The following is a 14,102-nucleotide window of genomic DNA, read 5'->3' on the forward strand; positions in this document are numbered from 1 at the left end:
TCTGCAGCATATCAAGAGCTTTATAAAACACATCATACTTAATTTTTAAAATGCTATTAAATAAGTATCATTGCACTACTTTTAAAGATTAAAAAAAAATCATGTCAATAGCTGTACACTGAGTAGGAGACTCATGAATTCAGTACACATACATCCAATTATAAAACCCATGATCTTAATAACCTCACTGTATCGTGCCACCTAATTTATTAAGCAATTATACTTTGCAGACATTACACAATGAGCTATAAATGCAAAGTCAAACAAAATATGGTCTCTGACATTGACTAGAAGTAGCCAGGAAAAGATGATGTGTAACCAGAGACATGCAATTGTACATATACGTACACTAGAACCAGTAAGGAATTAACATATTCTTATGGGGCACAGGGAAGATCAGGAAAGGCAAGCACTCAGGCTATAGTTCACACCTGGGAACCAAATGAGTAGTGATATGAAAGTGACTATCTCTGAAAGAAGGAAAATAAAAAAATACTAATTGAAGCAAAGAGGGGGACAAAATAGGAATTTTGGGAAGAGGATGTAGACCAGTAGTTCAAGTGAGGGAAAGGAACTAATATTCACTGAGTACCCATACAAAAAAGATACCTTATAATTTTATATAAATACTTTTCTCATTCAATGATTAAAACTACAAGAAGGGTTAAGTGTTATCATTCACAGTTTGCTCATGAAAAAACTGTGGTTTAAAGAAGCTTGCATGAATTGGCAAAAAAATACAACCATTTGGTGGTGGGAACCATTAGCTGTCTTTGGTGAATAAGGCCACACATTCCTTCTGCACTGGAGTCACTATAAACCCTGGAACCATCTTCTATCTTCAGGTTTCCAAAACAGGAATTTTAAGGGGACATAAATGCAGGACACAGAGAAAAATGCTACAGAATGATGAGGCAGAAAGTGTGATTGGTGATTTCTGCCTAGAACTGAGACACCACTGATTGGGGAAATAGATTTTAAAAATGAACTCTGAAAGGCATAGTATAGGTACATGTGTGCTTTGACTTTGATCTCAGTGGAACATTAAAATGAAAAAAGGAAAAGAGACAAAACAAACTTTTATCAACCGGGAAAATAATGGCTCTTGGGTAGGCCACCATGGTGTCTTTTCTGGCTGCCAAGGGTATATAGTGAGACAGACCCCACACATGGCTAATAGGAGTTCTGGGAAGTAATTTGTCAGTATGTATCAAGATGATTAAAAGTATCCATAACCTTTGACATAGTAATTCCACTTCTAGGAAACAAGTCCATGGAAAGTCTACCTAAATGCAGATAAAGCTTTATGTTCACAGATGTAGCATCCTTTATAATAGAAAAAAGGAAGAACAGCCACAATAAAAAAGTTCAACTAAAAGTCTCAAAATAGAGAAACAGTTACGTAATTGCAGTCCATCCTTTTGATGGACTACTCTCTAGCATTTTAAAATGACATTTGCAAAGAGTTTTGAAGAATGTGGGAAGAAGCTCATATTATAGTATTAAACGAGAAAAGTAGGATGTCAAGTTGTATATATATAATATAACTCTATGAAAACTATTAATAGCAACTATTTCCTCAACATCTACCAGGAGCTAGGAACCTACACACTATCTAGTCCTCACAGCAATCCTGAAATGTAGGTGTTCTTACTATACCCATTTTGCAAATGAGGCAACCAAGCCTCAGAGATGTTCAGTAGGTTTCCCAGAATTACTCAACTGGTAACGGCTGAACAGGGATTCGAGTCTAGGTCTCTTTGACTGTTTGAACTGTGGCCTTACAATTTAGGACCAATTTACTTTCTTTCTCCTTTTTCCTGTACTCCCTTCTCCACTGTGGATGCATAAGTTATTCATGACTTTAGCTGCATGAATGAGCCATACTGCAGTGTTGTAAACACACAAATATTTGGTGAAGTGGAATTGAATAAGGACAATGGTAAATTGGGGGTGGGGCAGGCAGATTAAAAAAAAAAAGTAATAAGGGAAAAGAATTAAAAATAAAAACCTCAGTAAATTCTTAAGTACTATACTGCACATGGGATCTTGAAATTCTAATTCCATTGTGACAAAATCAATTCATTTATTATTCAATCAGATTAATTATATCTTCAAAGGAATGCATTTTAAGCATTCCTTTGAAGGCAGAGTTCAAGAGACTATGAACCACAAATTAAAATCACATAACACACAAAAAAACAACAATGGGGAAGGAAGGAAAGAAGGAAGGAAGGAAGGAAGGAAGGAAGGAAGGAAGGAAGGAAGGAAGGAAGGAAAAAAGGATGGAAGAATTGAAGGGGGAGGGAGGAAGGAAAAAAGAATCAGACTCATAAAAACTACAGAACACTGTAATTGCGTGTATAAAATATTTTAAAAATATGGTTATTATGTAAAGATAATAAAGATCAATCATCAAGGCAAATTTATGAAACAAAGAGAACTTCTGGAAATGCAACACCAAATTATTGAAATTTAAAATTCAATTAAGAGTCCAGAGAATATTAGACATAGCTAAAAACAAAATTAGTAACTTGGAATCTAGATATGAAAAAGTAATCATTACACTACCAGGAAAAATTAAGAGACGAGAAGAAAAAGAGGATAAAATCATAGAGGAAAGGATGAGAATGTATAACTCATTTTTTAATTGGATTTCTAGAATGACAAAATTGAGAGAATGGCAAAAAACAATAGCTAAAAAGATACTGCATGAAAATATTGTCAGAATTGGTTAAAGACTCATATTCAGAAAGTAAGAAATCCCAAATAAATGAAACAAATTGTCACTTGTACAAATGTTAGTATGTATGTAGGGCATCAAAACAAAGGAAAACTTTTAAATTGACATAAAGACAAAAAATATATAAACCAAATGTTAATGCCAAAAATGAAAGGCAGAGATCAATAAATAATATTTTCAAAATACGGAGAGAAATTAGAAATAAATTACAACAAATGAAACTTGAAATTCATAACTTTGAACAAATGAACCAAATAACAGTATCTGTGGAAGTTAGAAAGCTATTTACATAAAAATCTGTAACATTAAATGTCCTATTAAGGAAGAAAGTATAAAAATGAGTAATCTACAGTATACCCAATTGAAGAGGGAAGGAAAAATTATTTGACAATATTAGAAGATACAACAGAGATAACTGAGAAAGCCAAATGTTGGTAATATGGAAAGTTGAATAAATGTGACAGGTAAATGGCAATGTTAATCAAAAAAGGAGAAAGAATCAAATAAACAACGAGAGGAGAATAAATAAACTGGAGCATACTAGATAAGCTGCTTAAATTAAAACGTTAACAGAATAACATAAAAATTTTAACCTAAAAGTTAAATATGTACAAAAATCAATCAAATAGAGAGAAAACCTGAATGGTCTTGTAATCATTAAAGTAATAATAAACTAATGACTCTGTATACAAAACAAGCTCAGACTGTTTTACAGGCAAGGAAACATTTATACTAACAAAAACATAAGAAATCAATAATTCCAATATTACTCATCTCTTCCAGAGCATTAAAGAGGAATACTTAACTTATGAATCTAGTAAAATCTTATTAAACACCACACACACACACACACACACACACACATACACACACACACACACACACACACACACACACACACAGATAGAACAGTATAATAAAAGTAAATAGGGGAAAATTTGTCAAATAATCTTAATTATATATTTTTAAGTTATTAAGGTTTGGGGTGTTTTAGGATGCAGCAATAGACAACTAAAATTATATGTATGAAAATTTCATATTTGAAAAACATGGCATTGCCAATCTCTAGAAAAGGATGGACTATTTATATTTGTATCTGGTATGAAACATTTTTCAGAAAGAAAGAGCAAACCTGTCTCATTCTATTAAACAAGAACAAAAACAGAGGAATTAAGGACTTAGGTAAGAAACAAAAAATAGTAAAACTTTTTGAAGAAAATATAAGAAGTCAGAAAAAGAGAGTACATATTTACACTAAAAATAAATAAGAATTTGAATCTAGAATACAAAAAATGAATTCTATATATCATAATAACCAAATAGAAAAATGGGCAAAAGACTTGAACAAATATTTCACCAAGATTAATATACAAATGTCAAACATATGCAAAAGTGTTCAGCCTTACTAGTAATTAAAGAAATGCAAATTACCGTATGACCCAGCAATCCCTCTCCTGGGTATATACCCAAAAAAATCTGAAAACACTTATCTATAAAGATATGTGTGCTCTGATGTTCATTGCAGCCTTATTTACGGTGGCCAACACATGAAAACAACCAGTGTCCTATGACAGATAATTGGATAAAGAAGATGTGGGATCAAATTGGTGCCTTGAGGTGAGCCTCTGTAAAGCTCCCCTGAAATTTACACCTAATCAAACAACAATAACTCCACAAAGGACTCCCTGCACAGCAGACAAGAAAGACGAAGAGGCCCACTACTAAATTCACCTAAAGGTGGGCGAATCGCGTGAGCGGGGGAGGAGGGAAGGGAGAAGTGCGGAGATGGAGCCACGCGGGCGCAGGACGCAGACCTAGCTCAGTGCTCCGAGCTCGCTGCATCCTGGAACTACCACAGCTGCGGGAGAGGGAAGAACTCGGACTGCTAGGGATTCGCTTATGGCCCACATGGCTGAGGAGGCAGCATATAACACAGCTGAACCCAACGCTCACAGCAGAGATCTCAGAGAAAAGACTGAGAGAAGAAGCCTGCAAAGGGTGATTTAAGTCCTCACTGCCGAGCAGAGAACGGAGCCTTAGGCACTGAGACTAGCGGCCCCTTCCCTGTCCTCCCAGAGCTTGCTCCGCCCCCACCTGCCCGGTGCTAGAGGTGGAACAGTAGCAGTGTCAGATCAAATGAACAGAATATTTGCTGTTCTGAGAACTGTGGACCGCAGACACAGATTCACAGCCCAACTGACTCGAGCAAAGGGGAGGGAGCTGTGGAAACAGGACCGGCAGTGGTGGTGGTCACAGCCATTGCTCTGGGCCACCTCTCACAACTCACCCCGCACCTGGCCCCACCTATCTGGGCGGATCCCTGCAGGAGTAAACAGATCTGCTGAAACACACGGACTCTAAAGCTGGTGCAGGAAGAGCTTTGGAACTTGAAAAGCTCTCCACATACCCACAAGGACACTGTGACCCAGGCAAACCATTAACAGAGGAGCAGCCCGTCTCCCAGGGCATCCCCCCATTGTGTGAGAAGCTGGAATAGTGCAGAGAAAATATAGCACTACCATGTGAGAGTGAAAATAAAGGCTGCAGTCAGAGAGAAAATAAAACATTCTACCAACAAGTACTGGAAAACAAAAGAAAGACCTCTTCCTATCAACTTGCTGCAGAAGTCACTCCTGTAGATGTCTAGGAAGAGAAATAATAAATCAGTAATTGCCATGAATAACCAAGGCAACAAGACAGCTCAGAAAGAAAGTGAAAAGTCTCCAGAAAAGGAACTTAAAGATATGGAAATATGTGACTTAAATGACAGAGAATTCAAGATTGCAGTTCTGGAAAAAACAGCAAGATCCAAGAAAACACAGAAAGGCAGTTTAATGAACTCAGAAAAACAATCAAAGAACAACATGAGCATTTTACGAAAGAGATTGAAATTTTAAGAAAGAACCAAATAGAATTTCTGGAGATTAAGAACTCAATAGAAGAAATGAGGAATGAAATAACCAGCTTAGGTACTAGAGTTGACCAGATGGAGGAAAGAATCAGGGACAGCGAAGATAGAAACATGGAAATTACACAGATGGAAGAAGAAAGAGACTTGAGACTTAAAAGAAATGAAAGAACTCTACAAGAACTTTCTGACTCCATCAGAAAGAGCAATATAAGAATAAGGGCATACCAGAAGGAGAAGAAAGAGAGAAGGGAAAAGAGAATATATTCAAACAAATTATTGATGAGAACTTCCCAAACGTGTGGACAGAAATGGATCCTTGAATTGAAGAAGCAGATAGAACACCTAATTACCTCAATCCCAACAGGCCTTCTCCAATGCACATTGTATTGAAGCTGTCTAAAATCAACGACAAAGAAAGAATCCTCAAGGCAGCCAGGGAAAAGAAGATGGTAACCTACAAAGGAAAGCCCATTAGATTATCATGAGATTTTTCAGCAGAAACTCTACAAGCCAGGAGGGAGTGGAACAAAATATTCAAACTATTGAAAGAGAGAAATATGAGCCAAGAATAATATATCCAGCAAAGATATCCTTTATATATGAAGGAGGAATAAAGACCTTTCCAGACATACAGAAGCTGAGGGAATTTTCTAATACACGACCTGCAATACAAGAAATACTAAAGGAGGCTATTTGACCACCATCAACAGGGACAATTTGTGGCAACCAAAACATACAAAGGGGAAGAGCAAATGCTCGAACAGGAATATGGGAATGGAGAAAGTAATCGTGCTGAAGAAAATGGAATACTCTAAATATCAAACTTTCTTTTACATAAACTTAAGAGTAACCACTCAAAAAAAATCTAGAACTGAAATATGTACTGTATTGAAAGAAGAAACAAAGGGAAACATCATAGAATACCACCACACAGAAATAATAAACAACAACAAAAGGCAAAGAAACAATGGAGACACAGCCTTACCAGAAAACAAAAGATAGAATGAAAAGAAATCCTCACATATCAATAATCACCCTCAATGTAAATGAACTGAACTCACCAATAAAAAGGCACAGAGTAGCAGATTGGATCAAAAAACTAAACCTAACCATATACTGTCTCCAAGAGACACATCTCAGCTACAAGCATAGACTCAAAGTGAAAGGGTGGAAATTAACACTCCAAGCAAATGGTATCCAAAGAAAATAAGGTGTAGCCATAATGATATCAGATAAAACAGACTTCAAGGTGAAAAAGATAACAAGAGACAAAGATGGACATTTCATAATGGTAAAGGGGACTATACAGCAAGGAGACGTAACAGTCATCAATATTTATGCCCCTAATCAGGGAGCACTGAAATATACCAAGCAACTACTAACAGAACTAAAGGGAGAAATTGACCAAAACACAGTTATACTAGGGGACTTAAATACATCATTGACAGCTATGGATAGATCATCCAAACAGAAAATAAATAAAGAAATAGCAGCCCTAAATGACACATTAGATGAAATGGACATAATTGACATATATAGAGCACTTCATCCTAAAACATCAGAATATACATTCTTTTCTAGTGTACATGGAACATTCTCAAGGATAGACCATATATTGGGACATAAAATCAGCCTCAGCAAATTTAAGAAGATTGAAATCATACCAAGCATATTCTCTGATAACAAGGCTTTGAAATTGGATATCAACTGCAAAAAGAAAGCAGGGAAAAACACAAATACATGGAGAGAAAACAACATACTTTTAAAGAACGACTGGATCAAAGAAGAAATTAGAGGAGAGATCAAAAGATACATAGAAACAAATGACAATGAAAATACATCCTACCAAATTTTTTGGGATGCAGTGAAAGCAGTTTTAAGAGGGAAATTTATATTATTACAGGCCTATCTCAAGAAACAAGAAAACTCCCAAATAAATAACCTCATGTTACACCTTAAAGAACTAGAAAAAAAAGAACAAGTGAAACCCAAGGTCAGCAGAAGAAAGGAAATAACAAAAATCAGAGCAGAACAAAATGAAATAGAGAACAAAAAGACAACAGAAAAAATTAATGTGACAAAGAGCTGGTTCTTTGAAAAGATTAAGAAAATTGACAAACCCTTGGCCAGGCTCACTAAGATAAAAAGAGAGAAGACACTAAATACTAAAATCAGAAATTAAAAAAGGGTAAGTTATCACGGACACCACAGAAATACAAAGGATCATCCAAGAATACTATGAAGGACTATATGCCACCAAATTCAGTAACCTAGAAGAAATGGACAAGTTCTTAGAAACACATAGCCTTCCAAGGCTGAACCATGAAGAACTGGAAAATCTAAACAGACCGATCACCAGTAACGAAATTGAATCAGTCATCCAAAACCTTCCCAAAAGCAAAAGTACGGGACCAGATGGCTTCATTAGTGAATTCTACCAAACCTTCAAAGAGGAGCTAATGCCAATCCTGCACAAACTCTTCCAAAGAATTGAAGAAGAGACAGTACTCCCTAACTCATTTTATGAGGCCAACATTACCCTGATACCAAAACCTGGTAAGGAAACTACATACCAATATCTCTGATGAATACAGATGCAAAAATCCTAAACAAAATTCTAGCAAATCGAATACAACAATGCATTAAAAAGATTATTCATCACGACCAAGTGGGGTTCATCCCCGGGGCACAAGGATGGTTCAACATCCGCAAATCCATCAATGTGATACATCACATAAACAAAATAAAGGACAAAAATCATATGATTATATTAATTGATACAGAAAAAGCATTTGACAAGATACAACATCGATTTATGATTAAAACACTTAATAAAATAGGTATAGAAGGAAAATACCTTAACATAATTAAGGCCATATATGACAAGCCCTCAGCTAATCTCATAATTAACGGTGAAAAACTGAAGCCCTTTGCTCAAGGTTCAGGAACACGACAGGGCTGTCCCCTATCACCTCTGCTTTTCAACATAGTGTTGGAAGTCCTTGCCAGAGCAATCAGGCAAGAGAAAGAAATAAAAGGCATCCAAATTGGGAATGAAGAAGTTAAATTATCACTCTTTGCAGATGACATGATGCTACATATAGAAAACCCTAAAGACTCTACCAAAAAGCTATTAGAAACAATCAACGAATACAGTAAAGTTGCTGGCTACAAAATCAACGTAGAAAAGTCCATTGCATTCCTGTATACTAAAAATGAAATCTCAGAAAAAGAAATACAAAAAGCAGTTCCTTTTGCAATTACAGCAAAAAGAATAAAATACCTAGGGATAAACTTAACCAAGGATGTGAAGGACCTATATGCTAAAAACTATAAGACATTTTTGAAAGAAATTGAAGAAGACACAAAGAAATGGAAAGACATTCCGTGCTCATGGATTGGAAGAATCAACATAGTTAAAATGGCCATATTACCCAAAGCAATATACAGATTTAATGCAATCCCCATCAAAATCCCAATGGCATCTTTTAAAAAATAGAACAAAAAAATCATCAGATTAGTTTGGAACCACAAAAGACCCCGAATAGCCAAAGCAATCTTAAGGAAAAAGAACAATACTGGAGGTATCAGACTCCCTGACTTTAGCTTGTACTACACGGCTACAATAATCAAAACAGCATGGTATTGGCAGAAAAACAGACACACAGACCAATGGAATAGAATTGAGAACTCAGAAATAAAACCACCTAAATATGGACAGGTAATTTTTGACAAAGAATCTAAAAACATACAATGGAGGAAAGACAGCCTCTTCAATAAACGATGCTGGGAGAATTGGATAGCCACGTGCAAAAGAATGAAACTGGACTGCTATCTGTCACCATGTACCAAAATTAATTTAAAATGGATCAAAGAATTAAGCATAAGACCTGACACAATAAACTGCATAGAAGAAAACATAGGTACTAAACTTACGGACTTTGGGTTCAAAGAGCATTTTATGAATTTGTCTCCAAAGGCAATGGAAGTAAAAGCTAAAATAAACAAATGGGACTATATGAAATTTAAAAGCTCTGCACAGCAAAAGAAAGCATCAAAAAAATAAAGAGGCAACCAACTGAATGGGAGGAGATTTTTGCAAACAGTGCCTCCGATAAGGGGCTAATATCCAAAATATACAAGGAACTCATGCAACTCAACAACAAAAAAAACAAACAACCCAATTGCAAAATGCGCAGAGGACCTGAAGAGACATTTCTCCAAAGAGGACATACAAATGGCAAGTAGACATATGAAAAAATGCTCAACATCACTAATCATCAGAGAAATGCAAATAAAAACCACAATGAGATTTCACCTCACCCCAGTCAGAATGGCTATCATCAACAAGGCAAATAGTAACAAGTGTTGGAGAGGCTGTGGAGAAAAAGGAACCCTCATACACTGTTGGTGGGACTGCAGAGTGGTTCAGCCATTATGGAAGGCAGTGTGGAGGTTCCTCAAAAAATTAAGAATAGAATTACCATATGACCCAGTAATCCCTCTCCTGGGTATCTACCCAAAAAATCTGAAAACATTTATACATAAAGACACGTGTGCTCCAATGTTCATTGCAGCTTTGTTTACAGTGGCCAAGACATGGAAACAAACAAAATGTCCTTCGATAGATGAATGGATAAAGAAGTTGTGGTATATATACACAATGGAATACTATTCGGCCGTAAGAAAACATGATATAGTAACATTTGTGACAACATGGATGGATCTTAAGAGTATGATGGTAAGCGAAATAAGTCAGACAGAAAAAGCAGAGAACCATGTGATTTCACTGATATGTTGTATATAAACCAAAAACAACAAAAGAACAAGACAAACAAATGAGAAACAAAAACTCATAGACACAAACAATAGTTTAGTGGTTACCAGAGGGTAAAGGGGATGGGGGGTGGGAGATGAGGGTAAGGGGGATCAAATATATGGTGATGGAAGGAGAACTGACTCTGGGTTTTGAACACACAATGGGATTTATAGATGATGTAATACAGAATTGTACACGTGAAATCTATGTAATTTTACTAACAATTGCCACCCCAATAAATTTAAAAAAAAAAAAAGATGTGGTATATATACACAATGGAATACTATTCTGCCATAAGAAAAGATGAAATATTGTCATTTGTGTCAACATGGATGTATCCTGACATTATTATGCTAAGTGAAATAAGGCAGACGGAAAAAGTCAAGAACCACTTCACTTCACTGATATGTGCGATATAAAACTGAAAGCACTGAAGGAACAATACAGACAAATAAAGACACAAAAACTCATGGACACAGACAATAGTTTAATGGTTACCAGAGGGTAAGGGAATTGGGGGGGTGGTAGATGAGGATAAACAGGGTCAAATATATGGTGATGGAAGGAAAATTGTCTGTGGGTGGTGAACATACAATGTGACGTATAGATGATGTATTATAGAATTGTACACTTGAAACCTATGTAATTTTACCAATCATTGTCACCCCAATAAATTTTATTTTTTTTTAAAAGTACAAATTAGGAGCACAATATGATAAAACTAACTAAAAATTAATCAAAGTACTAAGTGTTCAGGAAAATGTGGAGAAAGGCAAAACGTCATACATTGGTCAGAGTGTAAACTGGAAAACTGGCATCATGTTTAGAAACTAAACATCCCTATTCCTTATGACCCAGCGATTCAGCTCCAAGAATATACATGTAGTAGAAATTCATATCCATTTGCACTACGAAAACTGACAAGGATATTCACAGCTGCATTATTCATGAGAGCCCCACTGAAGACGACCTACATTTTCATCAAAAGTACAATGGATAAGAAAATAATACATTTGTGTAATGGAATAATATACAGCAATAAATGAACAAACTTTGCAAAAACTGTCATTATTCACCACAAAAAGGAAGAATCTCCAACACATAATACTGAGTGACAGTAGCTATTCAAAAACCAGATGAACTAAATTATAATTTTTAATGTTACACGCTTATGTGTAATTTTTTTTTAAGAAAGGAAATGACAACCAAAATAATTCAAAATGGTGGCTACATTTGTGGGATGTCTTTAGTAGACAGCCTCCTGGAGCTTCCCAGTTACTAGCAATTTCGACTTCTTGACCTTGGTGGTGGTTGTGTTAGTATTTATAAATGCACATTGTTTTGTACTCACTTTTCTATGTATGTTTTATATCATAAACAAGGTTTAAATGATAAATTTGAAATTGAAGAAGACGTAAGTTAAGGAAATATATATCAGCTTTGAATTTTAGTGATGTAAGAGTTTCCTGATAATAAAAATTAAGCAATTTGAAAAACCGGTAAATGTCAAAAACTTTTAAAGGGCATTCGCTATGACTTAAACAGAAATAATTAAAAGAAATGCAGCAGTAAAAATGGAACAGGATCAAGTTACAACACTTGAATTTTTAGTGGATCCAGATCGCAACAGTTTTTGACATTCTCTACCTGGTATCTGGTATACTCTAAAAGCATCTGTAAAGGCAGGTGAACAGTAATAGGAATGGGCTTGACAATTGGCTTTAATTCTGTTAATGGTTTTAAATAAAAGGACCTTAGAAACTCTTGTTCTTACAGCGTACTTCCAGAGATCTGAGGAGTGCATAGGCTGAACCTGGGATAGGAAACCATACAAGGACAAGCATTCAGGGACCTTAATTGGAAGTTACCATGACTTTGAGACGAGGTGTTCATTAATTGACAAAACACTTGTGAGCAATCTAAGGTGTGGAAGAGGCTCTGAGACATATCATCAAAGCTAAAATTTGTTTCCTACATGTGAATATATTTTGAGCACAGAAATTAATAAGATCTTTATGCACCTCCTGACACTGTTTTTCAAATAAACTAGGTCAATCCAAACCCTACCAGCAAAGTATAACGTTATGTATCTTACCAAACCTTCCTTAACACTATAATAAAAGAAAATAAAATCAAAATTAATAGGTGAAGAATCTTATTTGTGTTATATTTGCATTGTCTTTGTTACTTGTATGTTACACATGCATGCTTTTTCTTAGCAAATACTTTTTGGACATCATTTCTTTTCAGAATTAATTTTTTAGGGAGTAATTATATAGAACATTAGAATTTTGTTTTATTTTCTGCAATTATTTTCCCAGTAAGGTATTTGTTTTACAATATTTTTATGATGGCTTTGGAATACGAAAGTTTATAAATTTTAGTAGTCATCCCAGAAATATTTTCAACAATACTTTTTTATGCAGCTATATTTTTAACTTTTATTTTATTGAATTGAAGTATTTCAGAAAAACTGAAATTTGCACACACCTGAGGACTTCAATTTTTGTTTTCACAATTATGTACATCCATATAAAATTCTGACTATTATAAATATCCATATAATTACCACCCCAAACAAGATAGACTATTTCCACCCTCCCAATAAGTTCCCTTGTGCCACTTGTGGTGTATGCAATGCATGCTGTCCCCCTTTCTTCCTGAGGAAACCACTTTTGACTTTTGCATCATAGACTTATCAATTATTGGACCTTATATAAAAAGACTCATAAATTATTTACTATTTCATCTATGCCTTATTTTCCTAAACATAACGTTTTGAGATTTATCCACATGTGTGTAGTCACTTCTTTTTTATTCTGAGCATTCTATTTTATAAATATACCAAATTGATTTAGCTACTTTCTTATTGATAGAAACAAGTCTGTCTTACAAACAAAAGAGCTATGAACATCCTTGAACATATCTTCTTGTGGATATATATTTTCATTTACTCTCCCTAAATAATTCAAGTAGAATGCTGGGCAATAACGTAAATAACGTAAATAAATGTTTAAAAGAAATTTCCTAATAATTTTACAAAGTGGTAATACCATTTTACACTCCCGTCAACATAACACATTCACACACATACATGTATACATGTATATATGTATGCTGTAACTGTAACTATATATATATATATATATATATATATATATATATATATATACACATACACACACATTTATATCTGTATCTACATATATACATAAAGTGTTTTAAGCACAGCCAAAAAATATCAATTACAAGTTGATTTAATTCAAAATGGGGGGGGGGGAATAAAAATAATCTGAAAGTAATGTTAAAAATATGTCCATAAGTTTTAAAATATCAAGGGAGAAGTAACATAACAGAACAAGAAATTGCTCAACAAAAATAGGCAAAAATAGAGGTGAATAGAAAATAAAGATTTAAAAGATAACATAATATTTAAAAATTAAAAAACAATGGTCATGAGGTAATAATCTATAGAGAGGATAAACTTCTGGCTGAAGAGAGAATCAGGGATAACAGGAAATATGACAGAGGGCTTTCAACAGATCATATAATTAAGTATAAAAGTAAGTTAAAAGTAACAAAATTAAGAAACATGAAAGAAAAATTAATATATAACATAACTCTGCGGG

This window comes from Rhinolophus sinicus, chromosome 17, assembly GCF_057876585.1.
Source record: "Rhinolophus sinicus isolate RSI-liver-muscle chromosome 17, RSI-T2T, whole genome shotgun sequence".
Classification (NCBI taxonomy): Eukaryota; Metazoa; Chordata; class Mammalia; order Chiroptera; family Rhinolophidae; genus Rhinolophus; species Rhinolophus sinicus.